This window comes from Gasterosteus aculeatus, chromosome 4 (assembly GCF_964276395.1).
Source record: "Gasterosteus aculeatus chromosome 4, fGasAcu3.hap1.1, whole genome shotgun sequence".
Lineage (NCBI taxonomy): Eukaryota > Metazoa > Chordata > Actinopteri > Perciformes > Gasterosteidae > Gasterosteus > Gasterosteus aculeatus.
In genome coordinates, this window is record NC_135691.1 from 18212608 (window position 1) to 18225265 (window position 12658).

General features: G+C 43.8%; 45 non-coding genes across 45 annotated transcripts in view; all 45 read right to left on the reverse strand.

Annotated features, from left to right (window-relative positions):
• trnap-agg (transfer RNA proline (anticodon AGG)) overlaps window positions 1–60 on the reverse strand; it is a 72-nt gene extending 12 nt beyond the window's left edge. The window contains exon 1 of the tRNA in view: window positions 1–60. This exon is cut by the window's left edge and continues 12 nt beyond it. This is a non-coding gene — a tRNA (tRNA-Pro).
• Window positions 61–488: 428 nt separating this feature from the next.
• On the reverse strand, window positions 489–560 carry trnap-ugg (transfer RNA proline (anticodon UGG)). Its single transcript has one exon. It is a non-coding gene; the product is annotated as a tRNA-Pro (tRNA).
• A 176-nt stretch (window positions 561–736) lies between these two features.
• trnap-ugg (transfer RNA proline (anticodon UGG)) lies at window positions 737–808 on the reverse strand. Its single transcript has one exon. It is a non-coding gene; the product is annotated as a tRNA-Pro (tRNA).
• Window positions 809–1042: 234 nt separating this feature from the next.
• On the reverse strand, window positions 1043–1114 carry trnap-cgg (transfer RNA proline (anticodon CGG)). The gene has a single exon. It is a non-coding gene; the product is annotated as a tRNA-Pro (tRNA).
• Window positions 1115–1292: 178 nt separating this feature from the next.
• On the reverse strand, window positions 1293–1364 carry trnap-agg (transfer RNA proline (anticodon AGG)). Its single transcript has one exon. It is a non-coding gene; the product is annotated as a tRNA-Pro (tRNA).
• Window positions 1365–1542: 178 nt separating this feature from the next.
• On the reverse strand, window positions 1543–1614 carry trnap-agg (transfer RNA proline (anticodon AGG)). The gene has a single exon. It is a non-coding gene; the product is annotated as a tRNA-Pro (tRNA).
• A 428-nt stretch (window positions 1615–2042) lies between these two features.
• Window positions 2043–2114, reverse strand: trnap-ugg (transfer RNA proline (anticodon UGG)). Its single transcript has one exon. It is a non-coding gene; the product is annotated as a tRNA-Pro (tRNA).
• A 176-nt stretch (window positions 2115–2290) lies between these two features.
• On the reverse strand, window positions 2291–2362 carry trnap-ugg (transfer RNA proline (anticodon UGG)). The gene has a single exon. It is a non-coding gene; the product is annotated as a tRNA-Pro (tRNA).
• Window positions 2363–2597: 235 nt separating this feature from the next.
• Window positions 2598–2669, reverse strand: trnap-cgg (transfer RNA proline (anticodon CGG)). The gene has a single exon. It is a non-coding gene; the product is annotated as a tRNA-Pro (tRNA).
• Window positions 2670–2847: 178 nt separating this feature from the next.
• Window positions 2848–2919, reverse strand: trnap-agg (transfer RNA proline (anticodon AGG)). Its single transcript has one exon. It is a non-coding gene; the product is annotated as a tRNA-Pro (tRNA).
• Window positions 2920–3097: 178 nt separating this feature from the next.
• Window positions 3098–3169, reverse strand: trnap-agg (transfer RNA proline (anticodon AGG)). Its single transcript has one exon. It is a non-coding gene; the product is annotated as a tRNA-Pro (tRNA).
• A 428-nt stretch (window positions 3170–3597) lies between these two features.
• On the reverse strand, window positions 3598–3669 carry trnap-ugg (transfer RNA proline (anticodon UGG)). Its single transcript has one exon. It is a non-coding gene; the product is annotated as a tRNA-Pro (tRNA).
• Window positions 3670–3845: 176 nt separating this feature from the next.
• Window positions 3846–3917, reverse strand: trnap-ugg (transfer RNA proline (anticodon UGG)). The gene has a single exon. It is a non-coding gene; the product is annotated as a tRNA-Pro (tRNA).
• A 235-nt stretch (window positions 3918–4152) lies between these two features.
• trnap-cgg (transfer RNA proline (anticodon CGG)) lies at window positions 4153–4224 on the reverse strand. The gene has a single exon. It is a non-coding gene; the product is annotated as a tRNA-Pro (tRNA).
• Window positions 4225–4402: 178 nt separating this feature from the next.
• trnap-agg (transfer RNA proline (anticodon AGG)) lies at window positions 4403–4474 on the reverse strand. The gene has a single exon. It is a non-coding gene; the product is annotated as a tRNA-Pro (tRNA).
• A 675-nt stretch (window positions 4475–5149) lies between these two features.
• trnap-ugg (transfer RNA proline (anticodon UGG)) lies at window positions 5150–5221 on the reverse strand. The gene has a single exon. It is a non-coding gene; the product is annotated as a tRNA-Pro (tRNA).
• A 176-nt stretch (window positions 5222–5397) lies between these two features.
• Window positions 5398–5469, reverse strand: trnap-ugg (transfer RNA proline (anticodon UGG)). Its single transcript has one exon. It is a non-coding gene; the product is annotated as a tRNA-Pro (tRNA).
• A 178-nt stretch (window positions 5470–5647) lies between these two features.
• On the reverse strand, window positions 5648–5719 carry trnap-ugg (transfer RNA proline (anticodon UGG)). The gene has a single exon. It is a non-coding gene; the product is annotated as a tRNA-Pro (tRNA).
• Window positions 5720–5895: 176 nt separating this feature from the next.
• trnap-ugg (transfer RNA proline (anticodon UGG)) lies at window positions 5896–5967 on the reverse strand. The gene has a single exon. It is a non-coding gene; the product is annotated as a tRNA-Pro (tRNA).
• A 235-nt stretch (window positions 5968–6202) lies between these two features.
• Window positions 6203–6274, reverse strand: trnap-cgg (transfer RNA proline (anticodon CGG)). Its single transcript has one exon. It is a non-coding gene; the product is annotated as a tRNA-Pro (tRNA).
• A 178-nt stretch (window positions 6275–6452) lies between these two features.
• On the reverse strand, window positions 6453–6524 carry trnap-agg (transfer RNA proline (anticodon AGG)). The gene has a single exon. It is a non-coding gene; the product is annotated as a tRNA-Pro (tRNA).
• Window positions 6525–6702: 178 nt separating this feature from the next.
• On the reverse strand, window positions 6703–6774 carry trnap-agg (transfer RNA proline (anticodon AGG)). The gene has a single exon. It is a non-coding gene; the product is annotated as a tRNA-Pro (tRNA).
• Window positions 6775–6952: 178 nt separating this feature from the next.
• Window positions 6953–7024, reverse strand: trnap-ugg (transfer RNA proline (anticodon UGG)). Its single transcript has one exon. It is a non-coding gene; the product is annotated as a tRNA-Pro (tRNA).
• Window positions 7025–7202: 178 nt separating this feature from the next.
• trnap-agg (transfer RNA proline (anticodon AGG)) lies at window positions 7203–7274 on the reverse strand. The gene has a single exon. It is a non-coding gene; the product is annotated as a tRNA-Pro (tRNA).
• A 178-nt stretch (window positions 7275–7452) lies between these two features.
• Window positions 7453–7524, reverse strand: trnap-agg (transfer RNA proline (anticodon AGG)). The gene has a single exon. It is a non-coding gene; the product is annotated as a tRNA-Pro (tRNA).
• Window positions 7525–7702: 178 nt separating this feature from the next.
• On the reverse strand, window positions 7703–7774 carry trnap-agg (transfer RNA proline (anticodon AGG)). The gene has a single exon. It is a non-coding gene; the product is annotated as a tRNA-Pro (tRNA).
• Window positions 7775–7950: 176 nt separating this feature from the next.
• Window positions 7951–8022, reverse strand: trnap-ugg (transfer RNA proline (anticodon UGG)). The gene has a single exon. It is a non-coding gene; the product is annotated as a tRNA-Pro (tRNA).
• Window positions 8023–8200: 178 nt separating this feature from the next.
• Window positions 8201–8272, reverse strand: trnap-ugg (transfer RNA proline (anticodon UGG)). Its single transcript has one exon. It is a non-coding gene; the product is annotated as a tRNA-Pro (tRNA).
• Window positions 8273–8448: 176 nt separating this feature from the next.
• Window positions 8449–8520, reverse strand: trnap-ugg (transfer RNA proline (anticodon UGG)). Its single transcript has one exon. It is a non-coding gene; the product is annotated as a tRNA-Pro (tRNA).
• Window positions 8521–8755: 235 nt separating this feature from the next.
• Window positions 8756–8827, reverse strand: trnap-cgg (transfer RNA proline (anticodon CGG)). Its single transcript has one exon. It is a non-coding gene; the product is annotated as a tRNA-Pro (tRNA).
• Window positions 8828–9005: 178 nt separating this feature from the next.
• Window positions 9006–9077, reverse strand: trnap-agg (transfer RNA proline (anticodon AGG)). Its single transcript has one exon. It is a non-coding gene; the product is annotated as a tRNA-Pro (tRNA).
• Window positions 9078–9255: 178 nt separating this feature from the next.
• trnap-agg (transfer RNA proline (anticodon AGG)) lies at window positions 9256–9327 on the reverse strand. The gene has a single exon. It is a non-coding gene; the product is annotated as a tRNA-Pro (tRNA).
• A 178-nt stretch (window positions 9328–9505) lies between these two features.
• trnap-ugg (transfer RNA proline (anticodon UGG)) lies at window positions 9506–9577 on the reverse strand. Its single transcript has one exon. It is a non-coding gene; the product is annotated as a tRNA-Pro (tRNA).
• Window positions 9578–9755: 178 nt separating this feature from the next.
• On the reverse strand, window positions 9756–9827 carry trnap-agg (transfer RNA proline (anticodon AGG)). The gene has a single exon. It is a non-coding gene; the product is annotated as a tRNA-Pro (tRNA).
• A 178-nt stretch (window positions 9828–10005) lies between these two features.
• Window positions 10006–10077, reverse strand: trnap-agg (transfer RNA proline (anticodon AGG)). Its single transcript has one exon. It is a non-coding gene; the product is annotated as a tRNA-Pro (tRNA).
• A 178-nt stretch (window positions 10078–10255) lies between these two features.
• Window positions 10256–10327, reverse strand: trnap-agg (transfer RNA proline (anticodon AGG)). The gene has a single exon. It is a non-coding gene; the product is annotated as a tRNA-Pro (tRNA).
• Window positions 10328–10503: 176 nt separating this feature from the next.
• Window positions 10504–10575, reverse strand: trnap-ugg (transfer RNA proline (anticodon UGG)). The gene has a single exon. It is a non-coding gene; the product is annotated as a tRNA-Pro (tRNA).
• Window positions 10576–10753: 178 nt separating this feature from the next.
• On the reverse strand, window positions 10754–10825 carry trnap-ugg (transfer RNA proline (anticodon UGG)). Its single transcript has one exon. It is a non-coding gene; the product is annotated as a tRNA-Pro (tRNA).
• Window positions 10826–11001: 176 nt separating this feature from the next.
• trnap-ugg (transfer RNA proline (anticodon UGG)) lies at window positions 11002–11073 on the reverse strand. The gene has a single exon. It is a non-coding gene; the product is annotated as a tRNA-Pro (tRNA).
• A 235-nt stretch (window positions 11074–11308) lies between these two features.
• Window positions 11309–11380, reverse strand: trnap-cgg (transfer RNA proline (anticodon CGG)). Its single transcript has one exon. It is a non-coding gene; the product is annotated as a tRNA-Pro (tRNA).
• A 178-nt stretch (window positions 11381–11558) lies between these two features.
• Window positions 11559–11630, reverse strand: trnap-agg (transfer RNA proline (anticodon AGG)). Its single transcript has one exon. It is a non-coding gene; the product is annotated as a tRNA-Pro (tRNA).
• A 178-nt stretch (window positions 11631–11808) lies between these two features.
• Window positions 11809–11880, reverse strand: trnap-agg (transfer RNA proline (anticodon AGG)). The gene has a single exon. It is a non-coding gene; the product is annotated as a tRNA-Pro (tRNA).
• A 178-nt stretch (window positions 11881–12058) lies between these two features.
• On the reverse strand, window positions 12059–12130 carry trnap-ugg (transfer RNA proline (anticodon UGG)). The gene has a single exon. It is a non-coding gene; the product is annotated as a tRNA-Pro (tRNA).
• A 178-nt stretch (window positions 12131–12308) lies between these two features.
• trnap-agg (transfer RNA proline (anticodon AGG)) lies at window positions 12309–12380 on the reverse strand. The gene has a single exon. It is a non-coding gene; the product is annotated as a tRNA-Pro (tRNA).
• A 178-nt stretch (window positions 12381–12558) lies between these two features.
• trnap-agg (transfer RNA proline (anticodon AGG)) lies at window positions 12559–12630 on the reverse strand. Its single transcript has one exon. It is a non-coding gene; the product is annotated as a tRNA-Pro (tRNA).
• Between the last annotated feature and the right edge of the window lie 28 nt (window positions 12631–12658).

Sequence of the window (12658 nt, forward strand, 5' to 3'; positions counted from 1 at the left end):
GATTTGGACCCGGGACCTCTCGCACCCTAAGCGAGAATCATACCCCTAGACCAACGAGCCGACAAAAGGGTGAAAGTTACATGTCAACGGGACATATTTGCAAATAGCTGGGCGAGAGAATTCGACACGCGCATCTCTAGACTCTACGTTAGTTGAAAAAATTTGGAAGTAACATTTTTGTATAGACATATTTCATTTTACTAATCACATCTATTGCCTTTTTTAAAAGACCAATTCCGGGCTCGTCGGGGATTTGGACCCGGGACCTCTCGCACCCAAAGCGAGAATCATACCCCTAGACCAACGAGCCGACCAAAGGGTGAAAGTTACATGTCAACGGGAAATAATTGCAAATAGCTGGGCGAGAGATATCGACAAGAGCATCTCTAGACTCTACGTTAATTGAATAAATTTGGATGTAACATTTTCATTCCGACATATTTTCTTTGACTAATCACAGCCATTGACTGTTTCAAAAGAGCACTTCCGGGCTCGTCCGGGATTTGGACCCGGGACCTCTCGCACCCAAAGCGAGAATCATACCCCTAGACCAACGAGCCGACAAAAGGGTGAAAGTTACATGTCAACGGGAAATAATTGCAAATAGCTGGGCGAGAGATATCGACAAGAGCATCTCTAGACTCTACGTTAGTTGAAAAAATTTGGAAGTTACATTTTCGTATAGACATATTTCATTTTACTTATCACATCTATTGACTTTCAAAAGACCTATCCCGGGCTCGTCCGGGATTTGGACCCGGGACCTCTCGCACCCAAAGCGAGAATCATACCCCTAGACCAACGAGCCGACAAAAACTATTAATGCTATGTCCATGGGACAAAATCCTATTTGGCCAGGCAAGAGAATTGAATCAGCGTATCCGTGGTCAACAAATTGCTTGTTTTTTTAACTAGTTTGTTGTGTTTGCCTATTTTTTGGAAACATACTAGCAATATGGTCGTTCACTGACCAAATTGGGGAGTAACTTTTTTGTCATCATTTACAAACTACAACCGCTAACAGCATCAAATAAGTTCCATCGGGCTCGTCCGGGATTTGAACCCGGGACCTCTCGCACCCGAAGCGAGAATCATACCCCTAGACCAACGAGCCAACAAAAGGGTCAAAGTTACATGAAAACAGGACATAATCGCAAATAGCTAGGCGAGAGAATTTGAAAAGCGCATATCTAGACTCTACCTGAATTGTATAAATTTGGATGTAACATTTTCATTCCGACATATTTCGTTTGACTAATCACAGCCATTGACTGTTTCAAAAGAGCACTTCCGGGCTCGTCCGGGATTTGGACCCGGGACCTCTCGCACCCTAAGCGAGAATCATACCCCTAGACCAACGAGCCGACAAAAGGGTGAAAGTTACATGTCAACGGGAAATAATTGCAAATAGCTGGGCGAGAGAATTCGACAAGCGCATCTCTAGACTCTACGTTAGTTGAATAAATTTGGAAGTAACGTTTTCGTATAGAAATTTTTCGTTTGACTAATCACAGCCATTGACTGTTTCAAAAGACCAATTCCGGGCTCGTCCGGGATTTGGACCCGGGACCTCTCGCACCCTAAGCGAGAATCATACCCCTAGACCAACGAGCCGACAAAAGGGTGAAAGTTACATGTCAACGGGACATATTTGCAAATAGCTGGGCGAGAGAATTCGACACGCGCATCTCTAGACTCTACGTTAGTTGAAAAAATTTGGAAGTAACATTTTTGTATAGACATATTTCATTTTACTAATCACATCTATTGCCTTTTTTAAAAGACCAATTCCGGGCTCGTCGGGGATTTGGACCCGGGACCTCTCGCACCCAAAGCGAGAATCATACCCCTAGACCAACGAGCCGACCAAAGGGTGAAAGTTACATGTCAACGGGAAATAATTGCAAATAGCTGGGCGAGAGATATCGACAAGAGCATCTCTAGACTCTACGTTAATTGAATAAATTTGGATGTAACATTTTCATTCCGACATATTTTCTTTGACTAATCACAGCCATTGACTGTTTCAAAAGAGCACTTCCGGGCTCGTCCGGGATTTGGACCCGGGACCTCTCGCACCCAAAGCGAGAATCATACCCCTAGACCAACGAGCCGACAAAAGGGTGAAAGTTACATGTCAACGGGAAATAATTGCAAATAGCTGGGCGAGAGATATCGACAAGAGCATCTCTAGACTCTACGTTAGTTGAAAAAATTTGGAAGTTACATTTTCGTATAGACATATTTCATTTTACTTATCACATCTATTGACTTTCAAAAGACCTATCCCGGGCTCGTCCGGGATTTGGACCCGGGACCTCTCGCACCCAAAGCGAGAATCATACCCCTAGACCAACGAGCCGACAAAAACTATTAATGCTATGTCCATGGGACAAAATCCTATTTGGCCAGGCAAGAGAATTGAATCAGCGTATCCGTGGTCAACAAATTGCTTGTTTTTTTTAACTAGTTTGTTGTGTTTGCCTATTTTTTGGAAACATACTAGCAATATGGTCGTTCACTGACCAAATTGGGGAGTAACTTTTTTGTCATCATTTACAAATTACAACCGCTAACAGCATCAAATAAGTTCCATCGGGCTCGTCCGGGATTTGAACCCGGGACCTCTCGCACCCGAAGCGAGAATCATACCCCTAGACCAACGAGCCGACAAAAGGGTCAAAGTTACATGAAAACAGGACATAATCGCAAATAGCTAGGCGAGAGAATTTGAAAAGCGCATATCTAGACTCTACCTGAATTGTATAAATTTGGATGTAACATTTTCATTCCGACATATTTCGTTTGACTAATCACAGCCATTGACTGTTTCAAAAGAGCACTTCCGGGCTCGTCCGGGATTTGGACCCGGGACCTCTCGCACCCTAAGCGAGAATCATACCCCTAGACCAACGAGCCGACAAAAGGGTGAAAGTTACATGTCAACGGGAAATAATTGCAAATAGCTGGGCGAGAGAATTCGACAAGCGCATCTCTAGACTCTACGTTAGTTGAATAAATTTGGAAGTAACGTTTTCGTATAGAAATTTTTCGTTTGACTAATCACAGCCATTGACTGTTTCAAAAGACCAATTCCGGGCTCGTCCGGGATTTGGACCCGGGACCTCTCGCACCCTAAGCGAGAATCATACCCCTAGACCAACGAGCCGACAAAAGGGTGAATGTTACATGTCAACGGGACATATTTGCAAATAGCTGGGCGAGAGAATTCGACACGCGCATCTCTAGACTCTACGTTAGTTGAAAAAATTTGGAAGTAACATTTTTGTATAGACATATTTCATTTTACTAATCACATCTATTGCCTTTTTTAAAAGACCAATTCCGGGCTCGTCGGGGATTTGGACCCGGGACCTCTCGCACCCAAAGCGAGAATCATACCCCTAGACCAACGAGCCGACCAAAGGGTGAAAGTTACATGTCAACGGGAAATAATTGCAAATAGCTGGGCGAGAGATATCGACAAGAGCATCTCTAGACTCTACGTTAATTGAATAAATTTGGATGTAACATTTTCATTCCGACATATTTTCTTTGACTAATCACAGCCATTGACTGTTTCAAAAGAGCACTTCCGGGCTCGTCCGGGATTTGGACCCGGGACCTCTCGCACCCAAAGCGAGAATCATACCCCTAGACCAACGAGCCGACAAAAGGGTGAAAGTTACATGTCAACGGGAAATAATTGCAAATAGCTGGGCGAGAGATATCGACAAGAGCATCTCTAGACTCTACGTTAGTTGAAAAAATTTGGAAGTTACATTTTCGTATAGACATATTTCATTTTACTTATCACATCTATTGACTTTCAAAAGACCTATCCCGGGCTCGTCCGGGATTTGGACCCGGGACCTCTCGCACCCAAAGCGAGAATCATACCCCTAGACCAACGAGCCGACAAAAACTATTAATGCTATGTCCATGGGACAAAATCCTATTTGGCCAGGCAAGAGAATTGAATCAGCGTATCCGTGGTCAACAAATTGCTTGTTTTTTTTAACTAGTTTGTTGTGTTTGCCTATTTTTTGGAAACATACTAGCAATATGGTCGTTCACTGACCAAATTGGGGAGTAACTTTTTTGTCATCATTTACAAATTACAACCGCTAACAGCATCAAATAAGTTCCATCGGGCTCGTCCGGGATTTGAACCCGGGACCTCTCGCACCCGAAGCGAGAATCATACCCCTAGACCAACGAGCCGACAAAAGGGTCAAAGTTACATGAAAACAGGACATAATCGCAAATAGCTAGGCGAGAGAATTTGAAAAGCGCATATCTAGACTCTACCTGAATTGTATAAATTTGGATGTAACATTTTCATTCCGACATATTTCGTTTGACTAATCACAGCCATTGACTGTTTCAAAAGAGCACTTCCGGGCTCGTCCGGGATTTGGACCCGGGACCTCTCGCACCCTAAGCGAGAATCATACCCCTAGACCAACGAGCCGACAAAAGGGTGAAAGTTACATGTCAACGGGAAATAATTGCAAATAGCTGGGCGAGAGAATTCGACAAGCGCATCTCTAGACTCTACGTTAGTTGAATAAATTTGGAAGTAACGTTTTCGTATAGAAATTTTTCGTTTGACTAATCACAGCCATTGACTGTTTCAAAAGACCAATTCCGGGCTCGTCCGGGATTTGGACCCGGGACCTCTCGCACCCTAAGCGAGAATCATGCCCCTAGACCAACGAGCCGACAAAAGGGTGAAAGTTACATGAAAACAGGACATAATCGCAAATAGCTAGGCGAGAGAATTTGAAAAGCGCATATCTAGACTCTACGTTAATTGAATAAATTTGGATGTAACATTTTCATTCCGACATATTTTCTTTGACTAATCACAGCCATTGACTGTTTCAAAAGAGCACTTCCGGGCTCGTCCGGGATTAGGACCCGGGACCTCTCGCACCCAAAGCGAGAATCATACCCCTAGACCAACGAGCCGACAAAAGGGTGAAAGTTACATGTCAACGGGAAATAATTGCAAATAGCTGGGCGAGAGATATCGACAAGAGCATCTCTAGACTCTACGTTGTTGAAAAAATTTGGAAGTTTCATTTTCGTATAGACATATTTCATTTTACTTATCACATCTATTGACTTTCAAAAGACCTATCCCGGGCTCGTCCGGGATTTGGACCCGGGACCTCTCGCACCCAAAGCGAGAATCATACCCCTAGACCAACGAGCCGACAAAAGGGTGAAAGTTACATGTCAACGGGAAATAATTGCAAATAGCTGGGCGAGAGATATCGACAAGAGCATCTCTAGACTCTACGTTAGTTGAAAAAATTTGGAAGTTACATTTTCGTATAGACATATTTCATTTTACTTATCACATCTATTGACTTTCAAAAGACCTATCCCGGGCTCGTCCGGGATTTGGACCCGGGACCTCTCGCACCCAAAGCGAGAATCATACCCCTAGACCAACGAGCCGACCAAAGGGTGAAAGTTACATGTCAACGGGAAATAATTGCAAATAGCTGGGAGAGAGATATCGACAAGAGCATCTCTAGACTCTACGTTAATTGAATAAATTTGGATGTAACATTTTCATTCCGACATATTTTCTTTGACTAATCACAGCCATTGACTGTTTCAAAAGAGCACTTCCGGGCTCGTCCGGGATTTGGACCCGGGACCTCTCGCACCCAAAGCGAGAATCATACCCCTAGACCAACGAGCCGACAAAAGGGTGAAAGTTACATGTCAACGGGAAATAATTGCAAATAGCTGGGCGAGAGATATCGACAAGAGCATCTCTAGACTCTACGTTAGTTGAAAAAATTTGGAAGTTACATTTTCGTATAGACATATTTCATTTTACTTATCACATCTATTGACTTTCAAAAGACCTATCCCGGGCTCGTCCGGGATTTGGACCCGGGACCTCTCGCACCCAAAGCGAGAATCATACCCCTAGACCAACGAGCCGACAAAAACTATTAATGCTATGTCCATGGGACAAAATCCTATTTGGCCAGGCAAGAGAATTGAATCAGCGTATCCGTGGTCAACAAATTGCTTGTTTTTTTTAACTAGTTTGTTGTGTTTGCCTATTTTTTGGAAACATACTAGCAATATGGTCGTTCACTGACCAAATTGGGGAGTAACTTTTTTGTCATCATTTACAAATTACAACCGCTAACAGCATCAAATAAGTTCCATCGGGCTCGTCCGGGATTTGAACCCGGGACCTCTCGCACCCGAAGCGAGAATGATACCCCTAGACCAACGAGCCGACAAAAGGGTCAAAGTTACATGAAAACAGGACATAATCACAAATAGCTAGGCGAGAGAATTTGAAAAGCGCATATCTAGACTCTACCTGAATTGTATAAATTTGGATGTAACATTTTCATTCCGACATATTTCGTTTGACTAATCACAGCCATTGACTGTTTCAAAAGAGCACTTCCGGGCTCGTCCGGGATTTGGACCCGGGACCTCTCGCACCCTAAGCGAGAATCATACCCCTAGACCAACGAGCCGACAAAAGGGTGAAAGTTACATGTCAACGGGAAATAATTGCAAATAGCTGGGCGAGAGAATTCGACAAGCGCATCTCTAGACTCTACGTTAGTTGAATAAATTTGGAAGTAACGTTTTCGTATAGAAATTTTTCGTTTGACTAATCACAGCCATTGACTGTTTCAAAAGACCAATTCCGGGCTCGTCCGGGATTTGGACCCGGGACCTCTCGCACCCTAAGCGAGAATCATACCCCTAGACCAACGAGCCGACAAAAGGGTGAAAGTTACATGTCAACGGGAAATAATTGCAAATAGCTGGGCGAGAGAATTCGACAAGCGCATCTCTAGACTCTACGTTAGTTGAATAAATTTGGAAGTAACGTTTTCGTATAGAAATTTTTCGTTTGACTAATCACAGCCATTGACTGTTTCAAAAGACCAATTCCGGGCTCGTCCGGGATTTGGACCCGGGACCTCTCGCACCCAAAGCGAGAATCATACCCCTAGACCAACGAGCCGACCAAAGGGTGAAAGTTACATGTCAACGGGAAATAATTGCAAATAGCTGGGCGAGAGATATCGACAAGAGCATCTCTAGACTCTACGTTAATTGAATAAATTTGGATGTAACATTTTCATTCCGACATATTTTCTTTGACTAATCACAGCCATTGACTGTTTCAAAAGAGCACTTCCGGGCTCGTCCGGGATTTGGACCCGGGACCTCTCGCACCCTAAGCGAGAATCATACCCCTAGACCAACGAGCCGACAAAAGGGTGAAAGTTACATGTCAACGGGAAATAATTGCAAATAGCTGGGCGAGAGAATTCGACAAGCGCATCTCTAGACTCTACGTTAGTTGAATAAATTTGGAAGTAACGTTTTCGTATAGAAATTTTTCGTTTGACTAATCACAGCCATTGACTGTTTCAAAAGACCAATTCCGGGCTCGTCCGGGATTTGGACCCGGGACCTCTCGCACCCTAAGCGAGAATCATACCCCTAGACCAACGAGCCGACAAAAGGGTCAAAGTTACATGAAAACAGGACATAATCGCAAATAGCTAGGCGAGAGAATTTGAAAAGCGCATATCTAGACTCTACCTGAATTGTATAAATTTGGATGTAACATTTTCATTCCGACATATTTCGTTTGACTAATCACAGCCATTGACTGTTTCAAAAGAGCACTTCCGGGCTCGTCCGGGATTTGGACCCGGGACCTCTCGCACCCTAAGCGAGAATCATACCCCTAGACCAACGAGCCGACAAAAGGGTGAAAGTTACATGTCAACGGGAAATAATTGCAAATAGCTGGGCGAGAGATATCGACAAGAGCATCTCTAGACTCTACGTTAGTTGAAAAAATTTGGAAGTTACATTTTCGTATAGACATATTTCATTTTACTTATCACATCTATTGACTTTCAAAAGACCTATCCCGGGCTCGTCCGGGATTTGGACCCGGGACCTCTCGCACCCAAAGCGAGAATCATACCCCTAGACCAACGAGCCGACCAAAGGGTGAAAGTTACATGTCAACGGGAAATAATTGCAAATAGCTGGGAGAGAGATATCGACAAGAGCATCTCTAGACTCTACGTTAATTGAATAAATTTGGATGTAACATTTTCATTCCGACATATTTTCTTTGACTAATCACAGCCATTGACTGTTTCAAAAGAGCACTTCCGGGCTCGTCCGGGATTTGGACCCGGGACCTCTCGCACCCAAAGCGAGAATCATACCCCTAGACCAACGAGCCGACAAAAGGGTGAAAGTTACATGTCAACGGGAAATAATTGCAAATAGCTGGGCGAGAGATATCGACAAGAGCATCTCTAGACTCTACGTTAGTTGAAAAAATTTGGAAGTTACATTTTCGTATAGACATATTTCATTTTACTTATCACATCTATTGACTTTCAAAAGACCTATCCCGGGCTCGTCCGGGATTTGGACCCGGGACCTCTCGCACCCAAAGCGAGAATCATACCCCTAGACCAACGAGCCGACAAAAACTATTAATGCTATGTCCATGGGACAAAATCCTATTTGGCCAGGCAAGAGAATTGAATCAGCGTATCCGTGGTCAACAAATTGCTTGTTTTTTTTAACTAGTTTGTTGTGTTTGCCTATTTTTTGGAAACATACTAGCAATATGGTCGTTCACTGACCAAATTGGGGAGTAACTTTTTTGTCATCATTTACAAATTACAACCGCTAACAGCATCAAATAAGTTCCATCGGGCTCGTCCGGGATTTGAACCCGGGACCTCTCGCACCCGAAGCGAGAATGATACCCCTAGACCAACGAGCCGACAAAAGGGTCAAAGTTACATGAAAACAGGACATAATCACAAATAGCTAGGCGAGAGAATTTGAAAAGCGCATATCTAGACTCTACCTGAATTGTATAAATTTGGATGTAACATTTTCATTCCGACATATTTCGTTTGACTAATCACAGCCATTGACTGTTTCAAAAGAGCACTTCCGGGCTCGTCCGGGATTTGGACCCGGGACCTCTCGCACCCTAAGCGAGAATCATACCCCTAGACCAACGAGCCGACAAAAGGGTGAAAGTTACATGTCAACGGGAAATAATTGCAAATAGCTGGGCGAGAGAATTCGACAAGCGCATCTCTAGACTCTACGTTAGTTGAATAAATTTGGAAGTAACGTTTTCGTATAGAAATTTTTCGTTTGACTAATCACAGCCATTGACTGTTTCAAAAGACCAATTCCGGGCTCGTCCGGGATTTGGACCCGGGACCTCTCGCACCCTAAGCGAGAATCATACCCCTAGACCAACGAGCCGACAAAAGGGTGAAAGTTACATGTCAACGGGAAATAATTGCAAATAGCTGGGCGAGAGAATTCGACAAGCGCATCTCTAGACTCTACGTTAGTTGAATAAATTTGGAAGTAACGTTTTCGTATAGAAATTTTTCGTTTGACTAATCACAGCCATTGACTGTTTCAAAAGACCAATTCCGGGCTCGTCCGGGATTTGGACCCGGGACCTCTCGCACCCAAAGCGAGAATCATACCCCTAGACCAACGAGCCGACCAAAGGGTGAAAGTTACATGTCAACGGGAAATAATTGCAAATAGCTGGGCGAGAGATATCGACAAGAGCATCTCTAGACTCTACGTTAATTGAATAAATTTGGATGTAACATTTTCATTCCGACATATTTTCTTTGACTAATCACAGCCATTGACTGTTTCAAAAGAGCACTTCCGGGCTCGTCCGGGATTTGGACCCGGGACCTCTCGCACCCTAAGCGAGAATCATACCCCTAGACCAACGAGCCGACAAAAGGGTGAAAGTTACATGTCAACGGGAAATAATTGCAAATAGCTGGGCGAGAGAATTCGACAAGCGCATCTCTAGACTCTACGTTAGTTGAATAAATTTGGAAGTAACGTTTTCGTATAGAAATTTTTCGTTTGACTAATCACAGCCATTGACTGTTTCAAAAGACCAATTCCGGGCTCGTCCGGGATTTGGACCCGGGACCTCTCGCACCCTAAGCGAGAATCATACCCCTAGACCAACGAGCCGACAAAAGGGTCAAAGTTACATGAAAACAGGACATAATCGCAAATAGCTAGGCGAGAGAATTTGAAAAGCGCATATCTAGACTCTACCTGAATTGTATAAATTTGGATGTAACATTTTCATTCCGACATATTTCGTTTGACTAATCACAGCCATTGACTGTTTCAAAAGAGCACTTCCGGGCTCGTCCGGGATTTGGACCCGGGACCTCTCGCACCCTAAGCGAGAATCATACCCCTAGACCAACGAGCCGACAAAAGGGTGAAAGTTACATGTCAACGGGAAATAATTGCAAATAGCTGGGCGAGAGATATCGACAAGAGCATCTCTAGACTCTACGTTAGTTGAAAAAATTTGGAAGTTACATTTTCGTATAGACATATTTCATTTTACTTATCACATCTATTGACTTTCAAAAGACCTATCCCGGGCTCGTCCGGGATTTGGACCCGGGACCTCTCGCACCCAAAGCGAGAATCATACCCCTAGACCAACGAGCCGACCAAAGGGTGAAAGTTACATGTCAACGGGAAATAATTGCAAATAGCTGGGAGAGAGATATCGACAAGAGCATCTCTAGACTCTACGTTAATTGAATAAATTTGGATGTAACATTTTCATTCCGACATATTTTCTTTGACTAATCACAGCCATTGACTGTTTCAAAAGAGCACTTCCGGGCTCGTCCGGGATTTGGACCCGGGACCTCTCGCACCCAAAGCGAGAATCATACCCCTAGACCAACGAGCCGACAAAAGGGTGAAAGTTACATGTCAACGGGAAATAATTGCAAATAGCTGGGCGAGAGATATCGACAAGAGCATCTCTAGACTCTACGTTAGTTGAAAAAATTTGGAAGTTACATTTTCGTATAGACATATTTCATTTTACTTATCACATCTATTGACTTTCAAAAGACCTATCCCGGGCTCGTCCGGGATTTGGACCCGGGACCTCTCGCACCCAAAGCGAGAATCATACCCCTAGACCAACGAGCCGACAAAAACTATTAATGCTATGTCCATGGGACAAAATCCTATTTGGCCAGGCAAGAGAATTGAATCAGCGTATCCGTGGTCAACAAATTGCTTGTTTTTTTTAACTAGTTTGTTGTGTTTGCCTATTTTTTGGAAACATACTAGCAATATGGTCGTTCACTGACCAAATTGGGGAGTAACTTTTTTGTCATCATTTACAAATTACAACCGCTAACAGCATCAAATAAGTTCCATCGGGCTCGTCCGGGATTTGAACCCGGGACCTCTCGCACCCGAAGCGAGAATGATACCCCTAGACCAACGAGCCGACAAAAGGGTCAAAGTTACATGAAAACAGGACATAATCACAAATAGCTAGGCGAGAGAATTTGAAAAGCGCATATCTAGACTCTACCTGAATTGTATAAATTTGGATGTAACATTTTCATTCCGACATATTTCGTTTGACTAATCACAGCCATTGACTGTTTCAAAAGAGCACTTCCGGGCTCGTCCGGGATTTGGACCCGGGACCTCTCGCACCCTAAGCGAGAATCATACCCCTAGACCAACGAGCCGACAAAAGGGTGAAAGTTACATGTCAACGGGAAATAATTGCAAATAGCTGGGCGAGAGAATTCGACAAGCGCATCTCTAGACTCTACGTTAGTTGAATAAATTTGGAAGTAACGTTTTCGTATAGAAATTTTTCGTTTGACTAATCACAGCCATTGACTGTTTCAAAAGACCAATTCCGGGCTCGTCCGGGATTTGGACCCGGGACCTCTCGCACCCTAAGCGAGAATCATACCCCTAGACCAACGAGCCGACAAAAGGGTGAAAGTTACATGTCAACGGGAAATAATTGCAAATAGCTGGGCGAGAGAATTCGACAAGCGCATCTCTAGACTCTACGTTAGTTGAATAAATTTGGAAGTAACGTTTTCGTATAGAAATTTTTCGTTTGACTAATCACAGCCATTGACTGTTTCAAAAGACCAATTCCGGGCTCGTCCGGGATTTGGACCCGGGACCTCTCGCACCCAAAGCGAGAATCATACCCCTAGACCAACGAGCCGACCAAAGGGTGAAAGTTACATGTCAACGGGAAATAATTGCAAATAGCTGGGCGAGAGATATCGACAAGAGCATCTCTAGACTCTACGTTAATTGAATAAATTTGGATGTAACATTTTCATTCCGACATATTTTCTTTGACTAATCACAGCCATTGACTGTTTCAAAAGAGCACTTCCGGGCTCGTCCGGGATTTGGACCCGGGACCTCTCGCACCCTAAGCGAGAATCATACCCCTAGACCAACGAGCCGACAAAAGGGTGAAAGTTACATGTCAACGGGAAATAATTGCAAATAGCTGGGCGAGAGAATTCGACAAGCGCATCTCTAGACTCTACGTTAGTTGAATAAATTTGGAAGTAACGTTTTCGTATAGAAATTTTTCGTTTGACTAATCACAGCCATTGACTGTTTCAAAAGACCAATTCCGGGCTCGTCCGGGATTTGGACCCGGGACCTCTCGCACCCTAAGCGAGAATCATACCCCTAGACCAACGAGCCGACAAAAGGGTGAAAGTTACATGTCAAC